We start from the raw sequence: 17,667 nt of genomic DNA on the forward strand, positions 1-17,667 counted from the left end.
CTAAATATAAAGCCCACAGTAATACCTAGTAAAGTGATCTTTCCTCTGTTATCTTTTCCCTCACTTCTCATCTTAGCCAGATACTACTTTCTCCAATCCATCTGACCAAAAAACCCCTGCTCTATTCCAAGTTTCTATGATTTTTCTTTCTGCCTTCTCCCTCTTCTTCCATCTCTCTTATTGTTTTATTTTTTACTGTAAGGGCAGAGAGAAAACTTCTCTTCCACCTTCTCTGAAGGTTCATTGAAATGACCGACCACAGACAGACAAATAGGAGAAAAGGCATACAAACTTAGTTACTTGCACAGGGACCCTGGAGCTCTGCAAATATGAGGCTCAAAGAAGGGCCAGATGGCTGTAGCTTAAATACCCTCTTCATAGGGGATAGGGAAATGAAGGACTATGGGTAATCTTATGAGGACAGTAAATAATTTTTAGGGAAAATGAATAGACTGGGGAGGCAGACATTATCTTGTAACTGATTGTCTTATAAAACTGCAATTTACTGGAAGGTGAGGGGCAAAACTGCATTGTGAACAAAGGTTGCCTTACTGTGCAGATAAGGTCTCCCAGATAATCTCTCTGAGCTGCCCTCAGAAGAGGAGATAAATATCTGCCTGGGCATGGTGATGACTTTTAGCCTCTTCTCTTCTCTGGTGGTTAATCTTTCCTGGTTATTTGATGAGATTCCTAGACAGGTGGGTCTTAAGACAATTGCATTTCTTTTGGAAAGAAGTTTCCTTAGTCAGATAAGAAAATTCTAGAGAAAATCCCTCTCTGTGCTTGTAGGGGATGTGGGGTGGGAGGGGAACAAATAGATAAAGTTAGAAAGTTTTGGCTTCTGAGGCAGCTTCTAAGGCCTTCACAATTTTAAAAATCCTGTTCAGCATGCCAAAGCACCATACTCTGGGGGATCATTCTCTATGCTCCAACATTAGCAAGTCTCTTTCCCAGCAAGAACATCTTTCCTCTTTAGCAGAGCAGGGGAAAAAAAAGGTAGATACCGTACTGGTTAACTGTGATTCCTTTTGGCAGGCTGTGGGAGGGAGAGTCCATTCCCTTGTTGATACTCAGGAGGCAGAGGCGGGAGGATCACTTGAGTCCAGGAGTTTGAGTGAGCTATGCAGTGAGCTATGATCATGCCACTGCACTCCAGCCTGGGCAACAGAATAAGATCCTGTCTCTAAAAATAAGTAATACTAATAATCCCAGATCTGTTCTACTTTGAGAGGCAAGCACAGGGAACCATGAGCACATACAGCAAATACATTGATTTGGTTATGTTTGAGAGAAGACCTGGAGAAAGTGAGTCAAGTCAGCAAGGAAAAGTTGGGAGTGAAGAGGAGCAAGTATTCCAGATAGAGACGACAGGTCACTCCACAGGGGAAGAACATAAAGAAGGCTAGAGGGCTGGCACCATCTATTTTCCCCTGGGGAATTCTTCTCCTTCTCAGTTCATCTCCTTCCTTCTCTCATTTCCTCTTTTTCTGCTTTCAATCATCACTTCCTTCACTTTTGTCTCTGCATCAGTGCTGAAGAGTATTGTGCTCACTGGTAGCTCTCAAAGCAGAGCCAGCATCCTAGTTCTTCCAATGCCCCTCTCCTTCCATTTCCCCCAATGCCTACCTGACCCATAAATCTATTGTATGGAATTTTAGGGACATAGTCAGCTTCTCTTCAACCCTTTAGATAGCCATAATCAGAGGAAAGGTTGGGGCTCCCGACATGCTTCTTTAGAATCCAAAGGAAAACATTCCTACCCCACAACCACATGCCCTACAAACCACTACAGCTCAAAGTGCCCAACTGAAAAGGGCAACAGTGAGCCTCCTATTCTCCACAAACACAGAATATTATAGAACATCTTTGTGTCCAGTACAATGCCAATTCGCTTTATCAAACTTAAGGTGAGCCCAGAAGAAGAGTAAAACTAAGCAGGAAATCAATACTAATGGCAATTATCATCCCTTATTGAGGGCTTACTTTTGTGTATTATTATTATTAATTTTATTTTTATTTTTTGAGACAGGGTCTTACTCTGTCTCCCAGGCTGAAGTGGCAATGATACAATCATGTCTCACTTCAGCCTCAACCTGTCAGGCTCAATCAATCCTCCCACCTCAGCTCCCTAAGTAGCTGGGATTGCCGGCATGTACCACCATATCCAGGCAATTAAAAAAGCAATTTTTTTGTGTGGAGATGGAGTCTCACGATATTGCCAGGCTAGTCTCAAACCCCTGGGCTCAAGTGATCTTCCCACCTCAGCTTCCCAAAGTGCTGGGATTACAGGCATGAGCCACCACACTCAGCTACTTTTAGATGAGCGGATATACTATTAACTATGGAAACGTGTTTGTTAACTTCTCACAGTAGCCATGTGATATGGGAGAAATCATCTCCTGCTGAAATAGAATTGCTCACCAACCCTGCGTAAGAACAGAGGATCCCCGCTGGAACTTAAAGGTCATTTATTTAATGCCTATAAATACAGTAGTTAGTATATCTATGGAATGCATTGATCCAATAATTTGTATCTATGGAAATGACTTACATCACTCAAATTCTATAGCCCTCAGTTACTCATCTCGTTTTTTTAAGTGACAACAAGAGTATTTATGTGGAAAGGTATCTAAGAAGATGATGTTAAATAAGTCACATATGGAGTGATTCAGTGCCCAGGACATATTAACCACTCTGTCAATATCAGAAATTGTTATTCCATTCCACAACTCCAAGTCATGTGTGTGTGTATCCTAACACATTCAGCTGATCTCAAACCAATAGACATTAGGTTGTCTCATATTTTTTGATATTGTACTCAACATTATGATGGACTTCTTGATTTAAAAAAAAAAAAAACTCTTGCAAATTCTTGATGCTTCTTGAAAGTTAACTGTATAGTATCCCTAACATTCACAGTGCCACCCTGAAGATCAGATCAGACTCCTCCTTTAATACGGGGAGGAGACTTGCCCAATACTTTCCACATGGATCCAAAAGATGGTTTGTGGCTGACGCTTGTCATAAGCACAGGCAAAACAACAGTTCTCCTTCAAATCATTTATTTTTATTATATTTCTATATTGCATAGTACTAGGGAAGGTACCCGGGAACTCCAGACAAAAGAAAAATAAAAGTAAAATAAAGAATCAGTCTGAATATTGTCATGTGCTGAAGGAAGCACATTCTAGGCAATAAATTTGCAGGGCAAAGGCTTAGCACTGCTGTTGGGAAAGAGGATAAAGATGAGAGGTGGGTAATGTAGGGGCACAGGGAAGGAGGAAAAAAAAAGAAATATTTCATATGTGCCAACATCACTTAGTAGCAAGATCCTACTAAGCCCCTTCGGAATTAAAAAATATAAATGTAACAGGTTTCAGTGAAATGAGATTAGGTGTAATTTAGGTATGATGAATTCATTTACAAGTTGGACTGCTAGGAGTCAACATTTGCATTCAGAATGCGAAATCTCATGAAATAACTTATCACTTACCCAGATAGTTAAGTGGCTACTATCTGCCAGTTGTTGACTTAGGAGCTAGTGTGAGAGCCATTGGATGTACACAATCATCCAGTATAAAACCAAAAGCAAATTAGTAACTTCGCATGTAATTACACATGGGGAAGAGTCCTGTGAGAGAAACTGGCAAGATATTGGACATCTCATCTCACTGATGCTGGGATTGGCCATGGACTTGCTATAGCCTGTGGGAATAGGTGGTAAGATACTGACAAAAGTCTTAGATGTGACTGTGAAGTCTGTCCTGGTTCTTACACTCCAGAGATCAGCCACGAGAAGGGCTTCCCCATGGAAGCTATTGAAACTCCAACCTGAGATCTGAAATGTCCACACATAAAACAGATATGAGCACAGTGACATCCTGGAGCTAAGCTCTGCTGCCCCTCAACTGGGAGCAATCATCCAGCCATGCCTGCAATATCAGCCGTTTCTCAGACCTACTGCCCTGCAAATCCACAAGCTGGAGAATTAACACTTACTGTTAATTCTTGAGCTATGAGGTGACATATTGCATGCCATGATTGTGGCAATAGCTGACTGAGACTGAAATAGAAACCTAGAAGTAGGCATGGTTGTTAAGAAAAACCTGAAAAGATGTTTTCAAACTCAGTGGTGAGTGTTGAGGAAACAATAGTAGTTTAGAAAAATTGTGAGTTGTGTCACTCAATGGTGAAACATTTAGTAAAAGTAGTACCTGTGCTCATCTGGAAAGGAAGACATGTACCTATTGAACTTAGACATGGAATATTAAAAACCTGAACTGGCTGTAGGTAGCCACACTTGATAAGGTACTACATAAAAGAGATGAGCTCAGAAAAGAGCTGTCCAGTTTACGAATATAGTTTAGAAAGTACATAGAGAACTCAGAAAATCTGGGACATACTACACCTGCAAATGATAATGTTTCTCCTCTCCAGACTTTTCATCCAGTGAAATATCCTTAAAGAAAATACAGTCTGTGGGCAATGACCAAAACAAGGACATGGCCCTTCAGATACAGCCTAGGAGCATATTCCAAATAAAAAAGTATGGCCATCACGCCCTTTGGTAAGACCTCTGAAAGGACTGAAGTAGAGCCTAGTCGATTCTTTCAAATGGACAAAGGGATCCTAGAAAGATCACGTAGGAGCCTGAGGTACCTAAATTAAAATTTTATTTCACTCAAGGGTAAAATAAAGAAAGGGTCCCCAGAGGGCAGAGCCAAAACCTGTGGAAAACAACTGTGTAAGGATCCACTTCAAAGAAGCAGAATTATGGTGAAGCATGTAGTTCCCCACTCCACTGATGTCAGGCTAGCCACGTGACTTACTTGGACCAATGGAATGAAAATGGATATACTGTGAATGGAAGCCATGTGACTTGCTTAGTATGGCTTTGGTATGGCAGCATTATTGTGGTAATAGCTGACATACTGATTCTTCCTCTAGGACAGAATTTGGACCATCTGAACATAACTGACTCTGAACACCCAATTAAAACAGTCCCTTTCATGTCACCTTCTTTAACGTCACCATTTTCTATTTTCTTCATAGCCCTTTTCCCTCTCTGGAATTATTTTATGTGCATATTTGCTTATCTGCAAGCATTCTTATTTATTGCCATATCTGAGCACCTGGAACTGTTTCTTGCACCTAGTAATACTGAATAGATGCCCTTTGATTTCCCTCTCAAGGATTCTATAATTTTTGTAATCACAGGTTGTACTGGGGATATTATGAAAATGTTTGATTTTTACCTTCAATAGTGCCTCAAAACACTGATATAATTTGTGTAAAGGGCATCTTGACCTGGGATAGTTACAACTCATTGGGAAACCTATATGTGCTCCAATTAATTATATCTGAATAAGATCAGCAAGTGGAGCCATTTCTGAGTAACTCAGAGTAACTTAGTAACTCTAAGTAACCAAGTAATCCAGGAGACAGAAAATACTTTCTGCCTGAGTTATGATGAGCAGTACTACAGTATTATTTCCAGTATACCTATCTTAAATGTTTTCACTGTGGATAATGCTGTCTATATCAAGTAAAATAAAATTTATTGTAAATAATCATGGAAATACGACACAGTAAACCTCACCTATAAGGAATAAAACCCAATAAATGCCAAGGTTTAGTTCTCAGGAGCCCTCATTGTCCCTCCACATTTGTCCTCAACATGGAGCTCTCTCAAGATTGATTCCTTTCTTCACTCAACAGGTATTATGGTAAGTGCTGGGAAAACCATAGCGAGCAAAGCCAGAGGTGGATTTTGCCCTCAAGGAACTTTCCACCTAGTGAGACAGCCAAACATTGATCAGACATTTACGTAACTACAGTATATTAAGGTGTTTTGAGGGCTAGTTTGGAGGACAGGAAACCAAGAGAGTATCGAGTTAGAGACTGACCCTGCTTGGGTGATCAAGGATGTCTTCCCCGGAGAAAATGGAGTTCAAGCTGAGATCTGGAGGATGAGTTAGGCAAGAAAAACACTAATGGGAGATTGAATATCATACACAAAGGACCTGAAAAAGATCAGTGTGGGTAGAGCAAGGGAAAGAGAGGTGAAAGATAAAGCCAGACACGTGGCAAAGGCCCAGACTATGCAGAGCCTTGTGTAGGCTGGTCAGGAGTTTGAGTTTTATCTAGAGAGGAAAGATACCAGCTTCCAAGAGACTCAGGCAGGCATTATTGACAAATACTGAGGGCACTTGGATGGCAGTTCTCAAACAACACCTCTCCACTGGCGAATGCCTCTGGACTGAAACATAGCAGAGTTCTGTTTGCCTCCTTTTGCCCAGAATGCCATGTGTCAACTTGTAAGATTGGTTCACCTTTACCTTTCCATGAAGCCTGCTATGGTGGAAGCAATACTCGTCAGACCTCGTAAGGCTTGATATTTATTTTATTTCAACTATCACTCTTTTTTGTCAAGTGTAGTCTCACACACAGCAGGTAAACCTTAATGGTTTAAGGAATAAATAGAAAATTGACGGGCTCACACCCATTAGCTAATGGATTACTAAGCAAAAGGGACTGCATTCCACCCCAGTGCACTTAGCCCAGCGTTGCTAGGAATGTTGAAGACGACAAGCTAATGCTCCATCTTCACTCCACGGGCCCAGGGGAAGGGAACTCAAACTCAAATATGGCTCCTTTGATAGACAGGTGAATGAATGTGGCTATTATTATGTAATCACACATCTTAGCATTTATTTATTATCGACTGCACAACACATTCTAGAAATGTATTGGAGACATTTGACCTGCCAAGTTGGAACATTTGTTGGCTATAGCCTGGCAGACAGAAGGACCCTGATGGGAGAATCACTCAGCCATCTTGCTTTTACTCACCGCACTGGTGTCCCAATCATTCATGGGAAAATATGTAAGAAAAATCAGCCTATTTTAAATACGTCTCCTAGGAAGTAAAGGTGGCTGACATTCTGTTATCTGGAATGCTCCTCGACTTTGTAAATTAGCCACCCCACATGTTGTGCCGAGACCTCCTTTCCACAGTCTTTAATCAGTTGTTTCAGATATATGTGTCTCATTAGCATCTGAGCAATGCAATCACTTTTTTAGCCCGAATCTCATGATTTTATTGGGCTATTAAGAGCTTGATTTGTGGGCAGTGGGAACAGCAAGAGAACCCATGCCATTGATCACATTATCCAGGAGGTATCCAGCAGAACGGAGAAACCAGCAACCCACACAGAATGGTGGGAATGTAAATTAGTTCAATCACTATGGAGAACAGTTTAGAGGTTCTTCAAAATCTAACAATTGAGTTCCCATATGATCCCAGCAATCCCCCCCTACTGGGCATATACTCAAAAGAAAGGAAATTGGTATATTAAAGAGATATCTGTACTCTAATGTGGTGTTGGGGAGAGCCAGCACAACGACATGCTTAGCCTCAGAATGCCAGGCCATGCAGCAACCCAAGCAGTGACTGTGGCCTGTGCCATCCCCCTCTGACACCTTAGCTCGGGCCATCTGGGGGTGGAGAGGAAGCAGATGAAAACTGCCTACTTCCAAATGGAGTTTTCAACATGTTAAACTGAAAAATGCATTTACAGGTAAAGGAACCACAAAACGTAGTAAAAGGATCACAGTACTATTTCCTACCAGGCTGCCGCTCGGAAAAATCAGCAGCTAATGACTGACCTCTTCTGCGTTGCTCTAACCCAACACTAAAGAGTTACAGACTCTTAGGAGATAAAGGTATAAGCTTAGAGATTATTTTCGAATGCCCTCACGTACACGATGAAAAGGCAGACTCAGGGAGGGGAAGCATCTTGCCTAACATCACGCAGCAAGAGCAGAGCTTGCACAAGTCTCAGCACCCCCATTCCCAGCACAAGAGTTGACTGTTTCTCTCTCTCTGTACTTCTCTAGTTTCTGGGTCAGTGCAAATAAAGATCGGCAAAGGCAATTTTTAAAGTTGAGAGGTGGAATAAAAAGGCAAATGTCCTCTTCTCATTGAGGGGTACTCCTACAATAACAGCAAAGAAATATTAGCATATGTCATCTTAAGAAAGCTCATGTAATTCCTCATTTGTGAGGTCAACTTCGTGGTTCACCCAGCAATATATGTATGGAATTTCCTGGAGGGATTAGGAGAAAACAACCAGCAAACAGTCAAACCTAGACTCCTTCTTTTTAGTATTCTCCCCCTCTGATGAAATGAGATGTCCTGCAGGAATTTGGAAGCTAGGAAATACCTCCATCTCAGCAAACACAAATGGTGATGCATTTGCTAACTGCCTCTTTGCATCTCTTGTTCTGTTCTCCATTATCAGCAAGTGTGGTCTTCCTAAATCACAAATAAGATTATGTAATGCTCCATCTCCTTCAATGGCTTCCCATCACGCTTAGAATGAAGAACCTGCCATTCCTCATAGCCACAAAGCCTTCAATGATAAGAGCCCTGCTTATCTTTCCAAGCACGTCTTATACCGCTCTCCCACCTACTCATGTCCCCTCTGTATGCCCTGATCTTTCCCACTTCAGGACCTTTGCACATGCTCTTTCCTCTGTCCGGAAGGGTCTATTCTTTTTCTTTGTATGTCTGGTAACTTCTCCTTCAGGTCTTGGCTCACATGTCAGTTTCTCAAATGAACAATTCCTGAATCTCCCAAACACGAATCCTTTCCTGATCCAGATATTCTCTACCCTAAGACCTGTGTTTCTTTCTTCTAGTACTTATCTCTAGCTCTGATAATTTTATTTTTCCATTTACTTGTTTACTTGTACTTCCCGCTAGAACTCAGGTAATGATAAAGGTAGAAACAATGTTTATACTGTTCACAGTTATATCCTCAGTGCATAATACAGTGCCTGGTATGACACAGATATTTAGGAAGTATTTGGGGGAATAGTGACGCTGAAGATTAGTGCTTTCATACTAAACAGTGCCTTTTAACAGTCTATTAGATCATTTACATGACCAGTTATACTCTGTAAATTAGCACTGTGATTGAAAACATGAGCTTTGGACTGGGCACGGTAGCTCACGCCTGTAATCCCAGCACTCTGAGAGGCCGAGATGGGTGGATCACTTGAGGCCAGGAGTTCAAGACCAGCCTGGCCAATATTGTGAGACCCCATCTCTACTGAAAATACAAAAGAAAAAAAAATTAGACAAGTGTGGTGGTGAATGCCTGTAATCTCAGCTACATGGGAGGCTGAGGCAGGAGAATCACTTGAACCTGGGAGATGGAGGTTGCAGTGAGCCAAGATTGCACCACGGCACTCCAGCCTGGGTGACAGAGTGAGATCTTGTCTCAAAAAACAAACAAACAACAACAACAAAAAACATGAGTTTTGGAATCAGACACAATTCTGTTCTCACCTGACAGCTCAGTGGCCTTATGCAAATTAGACTTCTCTAAGTTTCTGGATCCTATGTGTGAACACCTACTCTGGGAGTAGAGAAGAGCAGGGACTGTGATTATTACATTACACAGAGGAATTGAGACTTACCACTTGCCCAGGTGGATCAAGAGCTATAATTTAATTTCCCAGGACTGGCTGGTACTGCAAGGTGATTGGCAGGGTTTTCCCAGAGGCTGCACCTCTAATGCAAAGGCAGTGGCAAGGGCTGCTATGGAGGTCGTGATGCCAGATAGGGCCTCCAGAGCTTTCAGGGGATATTCTGAGGCTCTGTCAAGCCGGCAACTTCCTTTTCTTTTCTCTTCCTTTTAAGTGATCTAGGGAGAGTTTTTCTGAGTGAGTCTTTGTTCATTTATAGAGAGAAACTTAATTCTCTAGTCTGTCTTCTATGCCACTTCCTATCTGATTTCTCTTAGTCTCTCCAGTCCACAGATTGACAACATAATAACAAGGTCAAGAAGAAGAGGAAGAAGTTCTCATTTCCCTGATATCATTCTGACCTTCTTTGATGTGCCTCTCCCTTTCAATAATACAAACTACACATTATGTTTTCCTTTTTACTTTGGCCTCTAGGGAGCTCAGGAGAAAGTCTGAAGTTTAACCACAAAATTTGAGCAAACAGCATCTCCTCTTCACTGTCAATTCTCATAATTCCAAACTTTATCTTATTTATCTTCTTACACCTATTAATATGCTATACTGGGAACTGTCTTAAATTTTAAAAATATATTGGATATAAGTTATAGAAAAATTAACTTAAAAGGTAGGATGCAGTGGCTGTAATCCCATCACTTTGGGAGGCCAAGGCAGGCAGATCACGAGGTCAAGAGATCGAGACCATCCTGGCCAACATGGTAAAACCCCTTCTCTACTAAAAATACAAAAATTAGCTGGGTGTGGTGGTGTGTGCCTGTAGTCCCAGCTACTCAGGAGGCTGAGGCAAGAGAATCTCTTGAACCTGGGAGGTGGAGGTTGCAGTGAGCTGAGATGATGCCACTGCACTCCAGCCTGGTGACACAGCGAGACTCCATCTCAAAAAAAAAAAAAAAAAAAAAAAAAAAAAAAAAAAAAAAAAGAAAGAAAAGAAAGAAAAAGAAAAATTAACTTAAAATGTATCTACTGTTTCTCCTCTCAATTGTTCTGCTCCTCCAGTGAGATGACCAGAAGAATTTCTCTCTCTGCCACCTTTTAATTTTGGCTATAAACTATCACTTCAGACCATTCCACTTCATTTTCTGAGCAGTAATGTTACAGACTTCTTCTCATAAGAAGAAACATGTGCTAGTGGCAGTTCATGGAAATATAAGCTGAATGCTAACGTCAAAGAGACAAGTAAAGGAAACACAATATTTACTAGGTGCTAGGTGTTTTGCACACATTCGTTCATCTACACTTTCTAACAGCACTAAAGCAGTTCACACATGAGGGGCCCGGAAGCTTAGAGAAGTTCTTTAATTTGTCTAAGGCCACTAAGCTGTTAGGTGAGAGCAGAACTGGGTCTGATTCCAAAGCTCGTGTTTTTAATCACAGTGCTAATTCACAGACTACAACTGCCTGTGTACATGATCTAAAAAACTGTTAAAAGGAATTGCTTAGTAAAAAAATACTAATTGCCAGCATTAACTATGTACACTGTTCTCATTGGCTGCTATAGAAAAGTTATTTCAACAGTCTCTGGGCAAAAGACAGGTTAAGTAAGCTGGGATTTTGCAGCTAATCCAAAAAAGCATGGATAGTTGGTTCAATGGTATCTGTGCATGCTTTTTCTTCCAGATTTTCTCTTCTGCAAAACGTTTCCCACAGTGCTCTGTGCCACATATTTTAAAAATGGCTGCAAGAGGATGCAAAGTTGAGAAAAAAGGAGTTCCTTTCAGGCTTGTGTGCCCTTGGGGGAAAAAAGAGGATTGCGGGCAATAACAAAATGTTTGGGAAAGGAATCAGGACTACAACAAGGAGGCTTAGGAAGAGTTGGGCTTCCTATGGAAGTCAGATCTTCTGGACTCAAGGAGGAGAGAGGTGGAGAAGAGGTGGTGAGGCAGGAACACCAAGGGTCTCAGATAAGGGCTCTGTTCTCTGCTTCCTGGGGCAGAGCCTCAGAGTGCCCCAAGGCCAGCAGGGAATGAGGGAAGATCATGCATACAGACAGCCGGGAGATCCATATCCAAGGGAGAAACCTGGTGACAGAATAGCACTCCTGCCCACAGGTGGTGCAGAAGCAGACAAGTCAATTGCCAGGGCTGGAGGGATAAGATGGAATCAGAAATGTCTCAGCAGCAGCCAGCATGGATTGCAACTAAGGATGGCCAGGCTACATCTAGCTCAGGAAAGGTTGTCTGGAGGATCAGAGAGCTGATCTTCCAAAGGTCTGGGAACCATGTGGATTGTCTGGAATTAAAGTTCACCCTTAGGGAAAAGGAACTGGGAAAAAAAAAAAAAAACAAACAAACCTCCTTTTGACAGACATTAGGTTTCTGCCTCATCAGTGGGGATCAGTCTTGAAACCAAAACTGAGCTTAGAGAAAGGGAAAGCTCAGCTTCTTGCACCTCTGAGAATGTGGTCTTAAAGCTGCACCTGTTTTGCCCATTTCCATAGGGCTCCTGACGATTCGCTACATGCAGGCTCAGCTCCCAAATACAGTCTCTGAGCTGCATTAGCCACTGGTTGGGGAATGAAAAACAGCCTCATTCCACATCCTCATGGTTCTGTAGGGGAACAGTCTTCATAGAAATATACACAAGAAACTCCAGTCTTCAGACATCGAAGCTTTTTAGCCCACATAATCATAACCCCTCTGAGAGCAGGGATGTCTCTATCAGTGTGTGGGTGCACAGCTGCTCCTTCCATAGGCAAATCATCTCCATTCAATTTAGACTGAGTTTCAAGTTGATTTTGGAGAAAATGTATACAGTTTATAGGTTTAAAGCCTTTTCTTCATCCCAGAGGACAAGTAGGCTAGGGGAAAGGAATGGGGGACTGCTAACATTACAAAGAAAGGAAAGGAAGGCATCCCCAGGAGACAGGGAAGAATGAGGCCGGAGATGCAAAGAGGGCAGATGACAATTGTCAGATGAGTTTCATCACTCGGCTTTGCCTCTACCTGCTCCCAACTTCGCTGAAAAATTGTCCTTTGGGGCCCAAACTTTCTCTATTTTGTCTCAGCCCAAAGGTGAGTTGGTAGGAAGTTTGAGCAGAATTGTTTCAGGCAGCTTGGAGTTACACATGCAGGCAATGAAATGACATTGTTTCCACTTTCAAAATAAATAGAAGAGTTTTTGGTGACAGAGTTCAGGAAAAAGAACTAAAAAATGACTGAACCCTTAGACTCTAGGAGTCCCACATCCCTGGTAAGCAAACCTCAGAGACTGGGAGAAGAGAGAAGATGTAGGAGTCTGTGGATGGGAGGAAAGGTAAAGTGGATTCTGTTAACCAAGTTAACCTATTTCAGTTTAATTATATCATTACTGAGGGACGGAAACCACAGGCCATGTCTTAACTTTTTTACACTTCTTTTTAACCACTGAAAAGAACAAAATTCTCTTTGCCAGGCTTGTGGTTCTTTGTAATTTTCCAGATTACCCTCCAATTCCAAATGGACAAAGCTCTCTGCTTTTTTTTTCCCCCTTCGCCTTCCTTTGGAGATGAGGGGGTATTTTAAACACAGCCCCCTTAAACACAAACACACTGATAAAAAATCTCTGAATCCAGACAGACAACATTTGTAAAAGAACATGCAGAAAAACAATTTGTGCATACTACGAAGTGGTTGAGGAGTTAGGGTCGAGGCACATTTTCTGGACAAGATTATACCTCTGGTATTTTTTAAATCAGTAAATACATCCTAGGTCCAATGTGGCAAGATTTGGTGCGGGTTATGTCACTGCAGTGACCTCTTTTCTGGTCTCACAGTATTCCTTATGGAGATAGCAAATAAGTAATATGAAAAAAGGCTATATAATGTCTATTTCCCACTCCATGCCCATGTGGCACTGCCACTGACTTCAAAACATGCCTTGTTCTTGTACCTGCCGCCCTGCAGATAATGTATAAAATAGCAGAGAGACAGGCACATGTGCATACCGAGCAGTGTGCTTTAAACAAACATCTCAATATATTACCTGGCACACCGGGTGCATCCCGACTGCTCTGCGGATGCTTCCCTCCCGCCCTCCTGCCTTTGATATGCAAGGAGCTAGGGCTAAATCAGCCACTCCGTCCATTTCCATTATAGGTGTCTTTGGGGATGAGTGCTTTGGCAATGAGGTGCCAGGGCCCCAAATTGGACCCCACCATGAAGCCCTCAAAGCTGAGCAATTTTGCAGAATTTAATGGGCGTTGGGGGACGATTTTACAGACTGATTTCCAGGAGCACAAATATTCAAATTGCTCAGCCCCTATTTGAAGGCACATCTGAAGGTGCACCTTACAACCTGTGTGGAGCAGGCTCTTTTGAATCTTGTCCTTGAAACAAAAAAAGGGGGGGAAAAAGAAAGAAAGAAATGCAGTGCCCCCTGGGACTTTACCAGCAGAGACTCTAAGTGCAGCGTGACTGCAAAGGCCTGCCAGGAGTCCTTGGGGCAGGAGGGAGGAAGTGGATGAGAGAGACCGGAGATGAGAAGGGCCTTCAACAGCCATTGGGGAGGCGGAGGCGGTGGCGGTGGGGAGAAGAAAGGGAGACACACACTAAAAACAACAGAAACACAGGTGGAAACGGCCTTGTGGGAAATCAGCCTGTCAACAAACAAAGCTGGAGGCTGGAAACCACTGCCTCACCAGCCTAGCTCCTGGGCAAGGAGATTGTTCTGTAAATAAATTAGCGGTGGCTTTGACTGCTTGGAAATTAATACTGACACCATGAAAGCAGCAAATGACTCCCTTTCATCAGGAGCAGAAGCACTACTCTTCACAAAAGGATCTTTTTCGCCTTTCTCTGTTTTATTTTGCTTTGTTTTCTAGGGGAAAGTAAATTAGAGTCACTTACATCAGCAACTCAGGTTAAAGGAAGGGGAAGGAGAGAGAGAGAGAAAAAAAAATAGTTTCATTTCATGTACCAGTGGCTTAGAACTTCATTTAAAGCTAATCACGCCCCCCACTTCCTGCGAGCCATTTCTGACAGCAACATAACCTAGATTGCCCATTGAGAGACCCAGGCACAGTGAGCTTTGCTGGAGTTACACCCAAAGGGTGGGGAAAGGGTCTCCAGGTTTCTGTCAATGGTTGAGAAAGTGCAGTTTCTAGAAAGAGTCAAGCCAGCTAAGATCTAATTTTTAAGAACTACCCAGTGTGGGCTTCTTCCAGAGGATCTCAGGAATTTCCTTAAACATGTACTCTTCTTCCAGAAAGATGACTGCAATTTTTTACCTTCAGAAGATAGGAGTACCTTCAAATGTATCAGGTAAAATAACTACCTTTATGAATGTGACCCAATAAGGCAAAGCAAAGGCCCTGAAACTGTAATCATGTTTATACTCTTGCGAAAAATCAGAAAATCTACCTTTTCACTCCATTTCTACCTTAATCATTGTCCTTCTCCCAAACAAAATAGACCAGCGATTTTAAAGAATCAGATACCTTTAGAAAAGCTGTGTATTGCAAATCTCTATCACTCAATATCTTACTAGTTAAAACTCTCTCTTAACAATTTCTGTACATCTATGGTCAACTCAAAATTGATGGAGGCAAAAAGGACTTTGAAGTCTCATAAATTCTTGAAGCGTGTTCTGGACTATAAAAGGTGCGATTATTAAATCTAATTTTACTAGAAATTACATGTTGTCTCTTTATGCCTTGGAAGCGTGATAATCCACAGGTAATAGTTACGGTGACTCTGAAATAGCCAGAATCCTAGATTAGTGAGCATGACTCCAGTAGCACCAGACCTCAGAGGTTTTATTGCACATTAATTCTTCAGCTGGTGTGGAGACAAGCTTACTGGGACTCCTTTGTTACTTTGTTACAGTTACAAACTCCCATGTAGACAAAGAAGTCAAAAGAAAACTCAGCCCTTGCACACCCAGCAATAAAGGATTGTAATGGACACAAAGCACCATAACAAGCTGTTTCATTATGAAGTGAATTAAAGGAGCTGCAACTTGCTGCAGGGATCCCTCAAACTTTCAAGAACTGAGAAACACCTGGGAAGGAGCTGGTGCTAGGAAGGACACAAGGAAAGCACAGGAAAGGAACTAGAATTGTGTCAGGGACCATTGGGCACATGAGTGGTGAGCCACAGAGTAAACACGGAGTGACCCATGTTGTGGCTGTCCCCTCCAGTATCACATTGCAGTGCTCTTACCAGGAAGGGCCTTGTTTTCATATGAAGGCACTAGGATGTGTGTTCTAGGATAGAGATACAGAGGCTGGAAAAATCTCTGGGAAATTCTTCATGGGAAAAAACCCAATTTGCTAAATGAGCAATTTGGAATAACCAATTTGCCAAATTATAAGGTTTACAGAATTCACATTGCATGAGATGATTTCTACAGTCTTTGAGGATTTGCTTTTTCAAAGTTTTAGCTTCAACAATTAGGGAAAGTCCTAGATAGGTGAAATTGGCATGCATATACACTCACCATTTGGAAATCAAGGCCATGAAAATTTAAAAAATAGATGCAAATTAGCATAGATCTGCACATAAAAGGCATATGTATCCTTTTGTACATGAATAGGTGAGACTTTTGAAGTACGGATACTTCACAAAATACACATTTAATCAAGCTACCTTGACCAATTATCAAACTAAGAGATGATGGGAACTCAGTAAACTACACACAAAAGAAGTTTTGGACGAGAACCCCATCCTAATATTTATAAAACCTAGACTAACAACAAACACCCTGCCTTTAATTTAGAATAGAAAAGGAGTTTTCTTCTGAAAATTCAGAGGCCCCAACGAACAGGACAACATAGACTACACTGACTTTGACTGGCCTTGCCAAACGCCTGTGGCTGTCATAAACCTGGGTTAAGGTATTTGACTGGCAGTTTTTAGTGACTTGATAACTGGTCAGATTGGTCATTGAGTAAATCATTTGAAAAACTGACCTAGACCCTGCTCAGTGGACATGTAATGCATCTGTGTACCGTGCTGAACACAGGTGACCAGCATAAGTTAAGGGTAACCAGTAACATCTCTTTTAAAGGTGTGCAAGCAACAAAATATGGCTGATCTTTACAAGCCAGCCTCACTATGAAGTTTCATACCTTCTAAGCAAAGAATAGAGGAATCCCAAAGTTGTACTAAATTTAAAAGAAAAAGATACACATTTGGATACAATTTATACAACAGAAAATGTTAGTGGATCAGATAATACATGATATTTATCTGTGATATAAAAATAGAAGTTTATGCAAAGATGATTACACAAGCTGCTTGACCTTCTTAGCCTTTTTGCTAAAAACACAAAATTAGGAAATAGTCTTAACTCATCCATAAAAGCAAAGGGCTGTTCTCCCTTTTCTTCATATTCTTTGACAAGCCTGGAGAGTCTAGGCTACTTTTCCCTCCCTAACATGTCCATATTTCTGACCATTCAAGAACATACTGAAGACTGCCAATTGCCCTTACAGTACCCGTGTGCCAATTAGAAAATGACACCTCTTCTTTCAAGACACTTTATTTCCATAAATCAGAAAATGACTATAACACATTGACTTGGAGTGGATACTTTACTGCCACCTGCAGAAAAGTTGCCATGATAGTTTAACCAATCTAGGAGATCTATTATGTGAACTGTGTTCCCTTAGATAGGACATACTGTGCAGTATGCAATCTGCACAATTAATATGCTGGTGTTGTACCCAGGGGAAGAATATGAATGGGACACAAAGATACGGAGATTAGCTGTCATGGGGAAGAAGACTATATACAATTGGCCTGAGGTCAAAGGAGAGGCTCCAGCTTGAGAGGACATGGATTAACTGTATTATTATAAGTGCATTCCTAAGGACTGCCTGTAGCCTAAGGTAGAGCTCAGACCTGCCCTATTTTCTTTCGATCCTATTCTGAAATACCTTTCTTCTGATTTCCTAATTCTACTAATATTTCATTATCCATTTTGACTTCAGTTCTTCATGATTTAAGCCACATACTTCTACCCTCAAATGACCATCTCCCATTTTAAGCTATTCAAAATATTTCTTACGCATAAGATACACATTGCCATGATTGCAGTGGATTGCTGGTGATATGGAAGTGGCTGGGAAGGGAAGAGTGTGGTCCCTTTAAATAATACAGAAGCAGGGAAGGGAAGTGCTGGGTAGAAAAGCGCATG

This window comes from Macaca nemestrina, chromosome 6 (assembly GCF_043159975.1).
Source record: "Macaca nemestrina isolate mMacNem1 chromosome 6, mMacNem.hap1, whole genome shotgun sequence".
Taxonomy (NCBI): Eukaryota; Metazoa; Chordata; class Mammalia; order Primates; family Cercopithecidae; genus Macaca; species Macaca nemestrina.